This window comes from Tamandua tetradactyla, chromosome 6, assembly GCF_023851605.1.
Source record: "Tamandua tetradactyla isolate mTamTet1 chromosome 6, mTamTet1.pri, whole genome shotgun sequence".
Taxonomy (NCBI): Eukaryota; Metazoa; Chordata; class Mammalia; order Pilosa; family Myrmecophagidae; genus Tamandua; species Tamandua tetradactyla.
Genome location: NC_135332.1, coordinates 46,153,111 through 46,163,771, shown reverse-complemented (window position 1 = coordinate 46,163,771; position 10,661 = coordinate 46,153,111). Strand labels below are relative to the sequence as shown.

Below are 10,661 nucleotides of genomic sequence, written 5' to 3'. Positions count from 1 at the left end.
GAAGGATAAAAATGACCATCATTACTTTCCAGAAATCTACAATGTCCATATGGGTTTCTAAGGCCAGATAAGTCCTGAAATCCAGAGGTACCTGCCTCTCTAGAATATCAACTAGTTCCCCCTCCCAATCCCATATTATTGACAGCCCTTTTCTTTTGCTCTTCCTTCTTTTTAATCATCAAAATATGATCTTGTATAATATTGATTTTAAAACGCATTAGACTCTCACATATATATTTTTCATCACATAATTGTATATTCATCACCATAATCATTTTCAGAACATTTACATCACTCCAGAAAAAGAAATAAAAAGAAAAAAGAAAAAACTCATACATACCATACTCCTTTCCCCTCCCTTTCATTGAGCACTAGTATTTCCCTCTACTCAATTTACTTTAACATTTGTTCCTCCTGTTATTTACTTTTAATCCATATATTTTTTACCAGTTTGTACATACTGTAGATAAAAGGAGCATCAGAACAAGGTTTTCACAAACATACAGTCACTTTGCAAAAGCTATATCATTATACAATCATCTTAAAGAAACATGGCTACTGGAACACAGCTCTACAGTTTCAGGCACTTCCCTCCGGTCTCCCTATTACACCTTAAACTAAAAAGGGGTTATCTATATAATGCGTAAGAATAGCCTCCAGGATAATCTCTCGACTCTATTTAAAATCTCTCAGCCACTGACACTTTATTTTGTCTCATTTCTCTCTTCCCCCTTTCAGTTGAGAAGTTTTTCTCGATCCCTTGATGCTGAGTCCCAGCTCATTCTAGGATTTTTTGACAGCCCTTTTCAACACACAAAAGTTAGAAAAAGTATAGCCCAAATATCCCTTAAGATTGGGAATAAGATCAAAGAAGAAGATGGAGTTATAACAGAGAAGATAGGATTTAACAATTGAGTAAGATTACCAAATCATTATATTGGTATTTCTTTTAGTGTTCAGTGTCTTGGAGCAGCTAGAAGGAAAAAACCTTAAATTGTGGAACTGTAACCCATACCAAACTTTGAAATCTGTTCTATATCTAATTGTCATGGTGTGCTATTATTCACAATAAAAACATGACCATCACTTACTGGGCATCTGCTAACTAGGTGCAAGGGACCATGCTGGCAACTAATAGAGACTGAGTTTACATAGCATTCTGGTGTCAGCATGGCTAAATGATTATGCCCATTTGTCTACCCAGGCAAGCACTGGCCTGACCGTTGTTTCAAGGATATTTCATGGATGGTTGATAAACTGGAAGACTGGTGTATCAAGTCATCAGTGAGTTGACTGCATTTGTGGCTGATTACATCTGCAATCACCTAAGGTGTGTCTCCCACAAGAAGATAATTCAATCAGCTGAATGCTTTTCAGTAAGAAGAGAGACTTTTTCACGGCTTCTTCAGCCAGCGAGCCTCTCCTGTGGTTTCGTCCAGACCCTTCGTCAGAGCCGCCAGCCTTACAGCCTGCCTTATGGATTTTGGACTCTTCCATTTTCATGGTTGCATGAGAGAGACATCTTTATAAATCTCATATTTACGGATCTCTCCTGTTGGTTCTGTTTCTCTTGAGAACCCTCACTAATACACATGGCTAGTAAATGTAGGATCTGGGATTGAAAGCTAGGCCTGTGTAACTCAAATGCTCCTACTCCTTCTTCTTCAAGTTTGGGATTCTGAATTGCTTGAGAGCTTTCAAAATTAGAAATGTACGCACCAAACAAAAGTGAGGGGTAAGGGGTATGGTATGTATAATCTTTTTTTTTCTGTTATCGTTTTATTTCTTTTTCTGTTGTCTTTTTATTTCTTTTTCTGAATTGATGCAAATGTTCTAAGAAATGATGAATATGCAACTATGTGATGATATTGAGAATTACTGAATATATATGTAGAATGGAATTATATGTTAATGTTTTTGTTTGTTCTTAAATTTTTTAAATAAATAAATTTAAAAAAAAAGAAAAGAAATGTAAGCACCTCTCCTTTTTCTCCCCAGTCAACAGGAAAAACAGTCATTTGGACAGGAGTGCTAGAAACTGGGTGGTTGTTGCCTCCTTATTCTTCATCAGTGTGCTGTGGGGATCAATTCAGTGGAAGGCAAGATGTGGAACTTGAGAAAAGGGATCTTCATTCTTCATATGCTTTAGTTAAGTCACCTGGACGTAAGTCATTACGCTCTAGGCCAGGAAGGACCTCATGTCTTGGCTCTAATACTTCTAAAGCAAATGTTCTTGATGCAAAACAATTTGAAATTGGTATCATGGACACTGTTTATTTCTGAGGCCTTGCAAAAGTTATCTTGGGAAAAAAACAAGTTATCTTGGCGTGCCGTTGGTGATTGGTTGAGAACCAGAATCACCAGTTAATTTAAAATGTATTCATTCATTAAGCATTTCAGTTTTTTAATAGAGGCAGTTACAGCACAATCCTCATGTGCACCAGATATGAACTGCCAAACACCAGCCAAAGGGGAAAAATTGGTATCTTGACTCTCAGGTGACTCCATTTCATCCTTGATTTTCATAAAGATGATTTGAACAGTACAGATAGCAGTGACCAAGAGCAACAACCCTGCCTCACCATGCCAGTTTTTGACTTTGGTAAGTTACTTAACCTTCATTCCTTCTTCCATTCAATCAGCTACTTTTTGAGTACTTATGGTGTTCAAATCCTAGCACATTTTCTAGCTGAGACTTCGGTTAAACTAATTTAAGCCTCAGATTCCTTCAGTGTAAATGGAAAAAACAGTTATGCCTCCTGCAAAGACTTCTTGTGATAATGAAGGAAGATTATGCACACAAAGAGCTTAGCATGGCGCCTGGCATAGAATGTCAGCCTGTCTTTCATTACTCAGTGATTACATATTTACTATGTTCCAGACATAGTGCTTATGCTCTGGGGCTGCAAATCAAAATAACTGACTGCCTTCTTTGGGCCAAAGATGAACTTTCATTATCTTATATCCTCACAACAACTTACAAAGCATGCATTATTTTCATCATTCTATGAATGAAGAAATTGAGTTTAGGGAGGTAAAGCTCAAAATTACACACTGAGTAGTAGCAGAGATCGGATTTGAACCATGATCTACCTGATTACAAAGCTCGTTCTGCCACACAGCCTTACTGCTAGCCAGAATAACATGTACTGTTCATAACTTAGAGAGGGAAAACATGCAGCAAACGACACATCACGGTACAACATATACAAAGCAACATCACTGAACCCTCTGTATACTAAGCCTTATTCTCAATCAAGTCTTATAACAGCTCTATGAGGTAGATGTTAATACTATCCCCTTTATAAGGAACGGAAAACTAAGGAACAGAGAGAGAAGTCCTTGCCTATAGTCCATGCGAATAATTACCACTAAACTCTATTACCACTCTGAAGAGCTAGCAATTTATAAACAGTGGCTCTGGGTGTTCTGAGGAGTGACAATAACGTGCTTGTGAAATCAGAAAAGATTTCATAAATGAGATGTTATGTAAGCTGGAACCTGAAGTAAGAATGTTTGAGGTTGAGGAAGGAAGACAGGGGAAAAGGATGAAGCAGGTAGAGAAAACAGCATGTGCAAAGGCACATTTTCTTTAATGTCTAAACTCGCCTATCTTTTAAGTACAAAGGAGGTCCTTAGAGGATCTGGTACAGAAGACACTTCATTTTGTCTCCTTTCTTTTTATTTCCTCATGTCCTATCCACCCCTATCCTCAGGTTCCCTTTCCTATCTTCCATCTCTCCATTTCCAATACTACAGTCCTAATTTAGAACTATCACCTATCACCTAGACCACTGCAATAGCTTCACCTCCTTTCACTCTCTTTCTCCCTCCAATTCATTAAAAAACAGTTACAGGTTGAGTTTTCTAAAGTACAGCTCTAATCACCTAACTCCTTGGACTCAGAAATCTTTAATTCACCCACTTTCTTCAGAGTGGTCTGAACTACATAGCCAGCCAGCTACCTTTCTTAACAAAGCCTTGGCCTGTCTTTCCAATCTCCTGCCATTTCCTTCCTTTAACATTGCCATGGTCCTCAAACTTTGGTGTGAATCAGAATCACCAGTGGGTTGCTTATTAAAAATATTCATGCCCAGGCCCCGTTAAAATATTTGGTTTAGTAAATTCGAGTTGGTCATTAGGCATTTTTGGTTTTGTTTGCTCGCTTGGGAGAGCTATGAGACATCTGTAGTGTTAACAGGCTCTTTCTGGTGTTCCTACCTCAACAAATTTTAAGAAGCATTGCACCAACTGTATCAACTTTATCTAAAAACTGATAAGCCTCCCGCATTCTTTCTTATCTAATTTGGGAGTCTATTTCTTCACTCAGAAGCTCATTTTCAACCTCAGCCCTACCTTCCATACCTAGATCAAATGCCACTTGTCCTAGGAAGTCCTCCCTCCTCTCCTTCGCCCGTTGATATTCATCTGCACCTTTCTTAAGGTATCAATCTCAACCTTTCGCTTATTTAGGAAGGGCCCACACTCCGGACCATCCAAGGAGTTCCCCAGAGCAGAAAGGGCCATCTTAATCCGTGCCCCCACCCCAATTCCTAGTTCTCAGCGGGATCCTGCTCAAGAGCAATCTATACCGTGGGATGACTGTGCATCAATAGTTCTTCCCGCAAACGCTTGGAACATCCTAATACAACGAACCCGCCTCAGATGCCCTTCCCAAGATACCGGCAAAACCTCTCAGACTAACAGCTCAAGATCGGAGGGACTGGAATTGTTGGGGGAGTTGGTGGGTGGGAAAATTGCTCGGGGCAAAAAAAGCCACCCATCTGGCAGTCAAGACAGATCCCCCGACGCCAGGAAATGACGCAAAAAGCGCCCACTCCACCCCGGGCTTTTGCCTCGGCCTCGGATTAGCTGCTCCTCCCGGCCCCGCTTCAAGGACCTAAGTCACGTGACCCGCTGTTCGCCGCGCGATTGGTTGTCCGATGAGGGCCGCTCTGGATTGTGGGTTCGGGCCGGCTAGTAACGTCCAGCTGAGTGGAAGCGTGGGAGGCGTGCGTCCGCGGGTACGAAATGCTGGTGAGTTCGGCTACTGTTAGCCTCCGGAGGTCCTGGCAGGCCGCCTGAGAGAATCTGGGGCTTAGAAATTGAGATAGCGCGCGGCAGACTCCCGCGTGGGTCTTTGGTTCGAGTCCTGGCTCCAGCCTTATCGCGTTTCCCCTAAAGGATGGCTTCTTAGTCTTTACTTGAAGTTGGCGGGATTTGGACATGATTTATATTATTATTTATTTCTTTGAGGGCGCTGGGCAGAACGCCATAAGCTGGATGCTGGGGAAAGGGCCTGGAGAAGCTTGAAATATGGTCCCTACTAACGTGAAATGTTTGAGGTAACTCGGCCTTATAAATTGTGCTGATGCTTTTATAATCCGTGAGTTTAGGGTTTAGTAGGGAGGATCGCTCAAGGTTTATTGAGTTTTCTCCTATGTGCCAGGCACCGTCCTGGGCACAGTGGTTGTAAGGACCAGTTAAACACGGTCCTGTTTTTTTTAGGGAACTTTGATGGGGCTGGGGGGAAAGGCGGGAAGACACGTGGATAGTTGGTTTATGCTGGGAAAAAAAGTGCTGTGGTAGTCAGAAAAGGGTAACTGAGGGAATTAGGGATTATTTCATAGCAAGGTGATATTTGAATAAATTTTTAAAACTATAATATGTTTCCAGATTAAAATGAGTGGGGAGGGCATTCCAGTTGGGAAGAAAGTGTGCAAAGGCAAAAAACTAGGAAAGTATACCCGATTTGTGTGGTTGGAGCATGTGGTGGATTTGCCCAGAAGCTGAAAGGTAGGGGTATATTTTTAAGGACCTTAATTCCCTGTTAGTATGTCTGGATCTTAAAATACTCTACGAAGTGAAATAGGTATCACGACATAGGTACAGCAAAGTGCTTTCATAATTCAAAGGAAGGACAGATGTTTCCTGCTGGACTGATGGTGAAAGGCTTCATGCATTTTAGAGTTATAAAGGGTGAATTAGTATCCGAGTACAGGAAAGGTTTCTATGGAGGGGAAGGGCTTTCTAGAAGAAGAGAGCAAGTTTGAGGATTTAAGAATAGTCAATGTGGTTTGGTCGGCACATGTTCGAGTTATGGTATTTAGTTAACTATAAATTTGTGTCAATTTTGAAACATCTTGAACACTGGGCAGAGTATTTTGGATTATATATTTCTTGCATCATGGGGAGCCATTAAATGCTACCGAGTAATGACATAATCACACCTAGGTATTTTTTTTAAAACTTTTTATTGAGAAATCTTCACATACGTACAGTCCATCCACAATATACAGTCATTGGCTTATAGTATCATCATGCAGTTGTGTATTCATCACCATGATCATTTTTAGAACATTTACATCACTCCAGAAAAAGAAATAAAAACAAAAAACACAAACATCGCATATCCCTGACCTCTCCCTCTCATTGACCACTAGTATTTCAGTCTACCCAATTTTTTTTGCCCTTTTTCCTCCCTATTTATCCATTTGGTTTTCCTTATTTTTTTTTTTTCACATGTGCAGGCACTGGGAATCAAACCCGGGTCCTCCTGCATGGCAAGCAAGCATTCTTGCCTGCTAAGCCACTGTGGCCCCCCCAGTTTTCCTTATTTTTTTATTTTATTTTTATTTTTTTATCAAATGGCAATTATTTATTTATCAATTCCAACAAGTCCATCCTGAGTTTCTATTATCTATTTTTTTATTAATTAAAAAATTAACTAACACAACATTTAGAAATCATTCCATTCTACATATACAATCAGTAATTCCCAATATCATCACATAGATGCATATTCATCATTTCTTAGTACATTTGCATCGATTTAGAAAAAGAAATAAAAAGACAACAGAAAAAGAAATAAAATGATAATAGAGAGAAAGAAATAAAAATAAATAAACAAACAAACAAAAATCTATACCTCAGATGCAGCTTCATTCAGTGTTTTAACATAATTACATTACAATTAGGTAGTATTGTGCTGTCCATTTCTGGGTTTTTGTATCCAGTCCTGTTGCACAGTCTGTATCCCTTCAGCTCTAATTACCCATTATCTTACCCTATTTCTATCTCCTGATGGTCTGTTACCAATGACATATTCCAAGTTTATTCTCTAATGTCGGTTCACATCAGTGGGACCATACAGTATTTGTCCTTTAGTTTTTGGCTAGACTCACTCAGCATAATGTTCTCTAGGTCCATCCATGTTATTACATGCTTCATAAGTTTATTCTGTCTTAAAGCTGCATAATATTCCATCATATGTATATACCACAGTTTGTTTAGCCACTCGTCTGTTGATGGACATTTTGGCTGTTTCCGTCTCTTTGCAATTGTAAATAATGCTGCTATAAACATTGGTGTGCAAATGTCCGTTTGTGTCTTTGCCCTTAAGTCCTTTGAGTAGATACCTAGCAATGGTATTGCTGGGTCGTATAGCAATTCTATATTCAGTTTTTTGAGGAACCGCCAAACTGCCTTCCACAGTGGTTGCACCATTTGACATTCCCACCAACAGTGGATAAGTGTGCCTCTTTCTCCACATCCTCTCCAGCACTTGTCATTTTCTGTTTTGTTGATAATGGCCATTCTGGGTTTTCCTTATTTTTTAATTCATCTGCCCATATCCTGGATAAAAGGAATATCAGACACAAGGTTTTCACAAACACATGATCACACTGTAAAAGCTATATAGTTATACAGTCTTCAAGAATCGGGGTACTGGTACAGAGTTCAACAGTTTCAGGCACTTCCCTCTAGCCACTCCAATACACCATAAACTAAAAAGGGATATCTATATAATGCATAAGAATAACCTCCATGATAACCTCTCAACGTTATTTGAAATCTCTCAGCCATTGAAACTTTAGTTTCTCTCATTTCTGTCTTCCCCCGTTTGGTCAAGAAGGCTTTCTCATTCCCGTGTTGAGTCCTGGCTCATCCCTGGGTTGAGCCAGGGATGTGTCCCACATTGCAAGGGAGATTTACACTCTTGGGAATCATGTCCCTCACTCCGGGAAGTGAGTTCACCTGCAGATTTGTCTTAGATAGAGAGGCCACATCTGAGCAACAAATGAGGTTCTCTGGGGGTGACTCTTAGGTATAATTATAAGTAGGCTTAGCTTCCTTTGCAGGAATAAGTTTCATAGGGTCACACCTTGGTGTTTTAAGCTAAGTATGTATGTAGTAATATTCGTGGTACATTTGATGGGATAAAGAAACTGGAAGCAGGAAACCCACTGAGACAGCAGTATGTTCTGGTAAAAAGAACATGAACTTTAAAGTCATACATTCATTGATTCAGATCTTAGCTCTGCTCATCCATTTCATGATCTTAGGCAATATTATTTTAATTAAGCTCTCTGAGCCTCTGTTTCCTCATTTCTAACTCGTATCTATTTCACGAGATAAAAGTCAAGCATAGCACCTGTATAATAGGTACTTTGTAAGTTAGTTTTCTTCCCCTCCTGGAGCTTGGTTATTGAGTGGAATAGCTCTCTCTTTAGCTATGGAGTGTAAGTGAAGGAAGTCTATGGTGTTTCTTATTGTTTGACACTGACAAGACCATGCTGAAAAGGTCTGAAGAAGGGCAATTTGTGATTCTGGTACTTTTCCATGTCAGTGATAATATACCACCAGGAGGTGCCATTTAGAATGCAGAAATGCCTTGTTTTATTGTGTTTTGCATTATTGCGCTTCTGAGATACCGTGTTTTGTACAAATGTAAGTTTGTGGCAGCCAATCTATTGGTGCCATTTTTCCAACAGCATTTGCTCTCTTCATGTCTCTGGTCATGTTATGGTAATTCTCACAATATTTTAAACTTTTTTATTATTATTTTTATCTTTTATGGTGATGTGTGATCTTTGCTGTTACTATTATAATTGTTTTGGGGTGCCTCGAACTATGCCCATATAAGATGTTGAACTTAATTGATAATTGTATGTGTTCTGACTGCTTCACTGACTGGCTGTTGTCCTGTGTCTCCCTCTCTTCAGGCCTCTCTATTCCCTGAGACCTAAGAATACTGAAATTAGGCCAATTTTACCATGGCCTTTAAGTGTCCAATTAAAAGGAAGAGTCGCACATCACTCACTTTAAATCAAAACCTAGAAGTGATTAAGCTTAGTGAGGAAGGCATGTCGAAAGCTGAGATAGGTTGAAAGCTAGGCCTCTTGTGCCAAACAGTTAGCCAAATTGTAAATGCAAAGGAAAAGTTCTTGAAGAAAATTAAAAATGCTACTCCAGTGAACAAGTGAATGATAGGAAAGTGAAACAGCCTTATTGCTGATATGGAGAAAGTTTTAGTGGTCTGGATAAAAGATCAAAGCAGCTACAACATTCCCTTAAGCCAAAGACTTATCCCGAGCGAGGCCCTAACTCTCTTCAATTCTGTGAAGGCTGAGAGAGGTGAGGAAGCGTCAGAAGAAGAAGTTGAAGCTAGCAGAGTTTAGTTCATGAGATTTAAGGAAAGAAGCTGTCTGTGTAACATGAAAGTGCAAGGTGAAGCTGTAAGTCCTGATGGAGAAGCTACAGCAAGTTAATCCAGAAGATCTAGCTAAGGTACGGCATACTTTATTGTTGTCTTGTTTTAAGAAATTGCCATAGCCACATCAACCTTCAGCAACCATAACCCTGATCATTCAGGAGCCATCAACATTGAGACAGGCCCCTCCACCAGCAAAAAGATTATGACTCCACGAAAACTCAGATGATGATTAGCATTTTTTATCAATAAAGTATTTTTAAATTAAGGTATGTATATTGTTTTTTTTTTTACATATAATACTGTTGCACACTTAATAGATTACAGTGTAGTGTAAGCTTAACTTTAAACGCAGTGGGAAAACAAAAAAATTGTGACTCACTTTATTGTAATACTCGCTTTATTGCTGTGTCTAAAACTGGATCTGCAATATCTCTCAGGTATGCCTGTACATGAAGTGCAGCCAGTTTTCCCATTCAGAAGTTGATTATCCAGGTTGTGATTTACCTGTGCTTTGCATTGCTTCTTTTGTCTTACCTGGGTCCTCTCAAGGGTAAGAGCAAGAGAAAAATGAAATTAAACTTTATATTTAACTAGCAGTGGAAAAACATAAAACTAGTAATCAAACTTCCATTCTCTTCCTAGCTCTGCCATTTATTTGCTGTGGACCTTAAAATCACAGCCTCTCTGGGTCATGGACTATTTAGAATATTCTGGTATAAAGAAGATTTTATGACTATATTTCTTATCTTTATTGGCAGAATTGTAAAATGAATTGTATATTAAATGAACTCGAGTTTACTTTATAAAGGAATTTAGTAGAAAAATCTTTTCAAAAGTTTTTGTTTTAGAACTAGACTATGTCCCTTCACAAACATCTCTTGAGATTTTGTCATGCACGGTTGTTTGGACTCATTAAAAAATGTTTTTGACCTGTAAAAAAAACAAACTAACCTTGTGCACATATTGCATCTTGTATAGCAGAGTTGCCAAAGGCAAAGCATAGGGGAAGATAAAATATATTTTGAAAAACCCATGTTTGGAAACTTATTTAAAAATAAACTCCTCCCCACTACCCCCTTTTAAAATAGCTAATTCTAAATCTGCTTGATGTGAAATAGGGCATTGGGCTACTCTTAGATAATACAAGGATGTGAAATGCAATGAT

The 10,661-nt window shown here is 39.0% G+C and overlaps 1 protein-coding gene across 1 annotated transcript in view; it reads left to right on the top strand.

Annotated features, from left to right (window-relative positions):
* The first annotated feature begins 4,941 nt into the window (after positions 1 to 4,941).
* Positions 4,942 to 10,661, top strand: part of AP2B1 (adaptor related protein complex 2 subunit beta 1) — a 186,676-nt gene continuing 180,956 nt past the window's right edge. The window contains exon 1 of the mRNA XM_077165133.1: positions 4,942 to 5,037. The gene's annotated coding sequence lies outside the window, so the exon portion shown is untranslated. The remainder of the gene's footprint in view (positions 5,038 to 10,661) is intronic.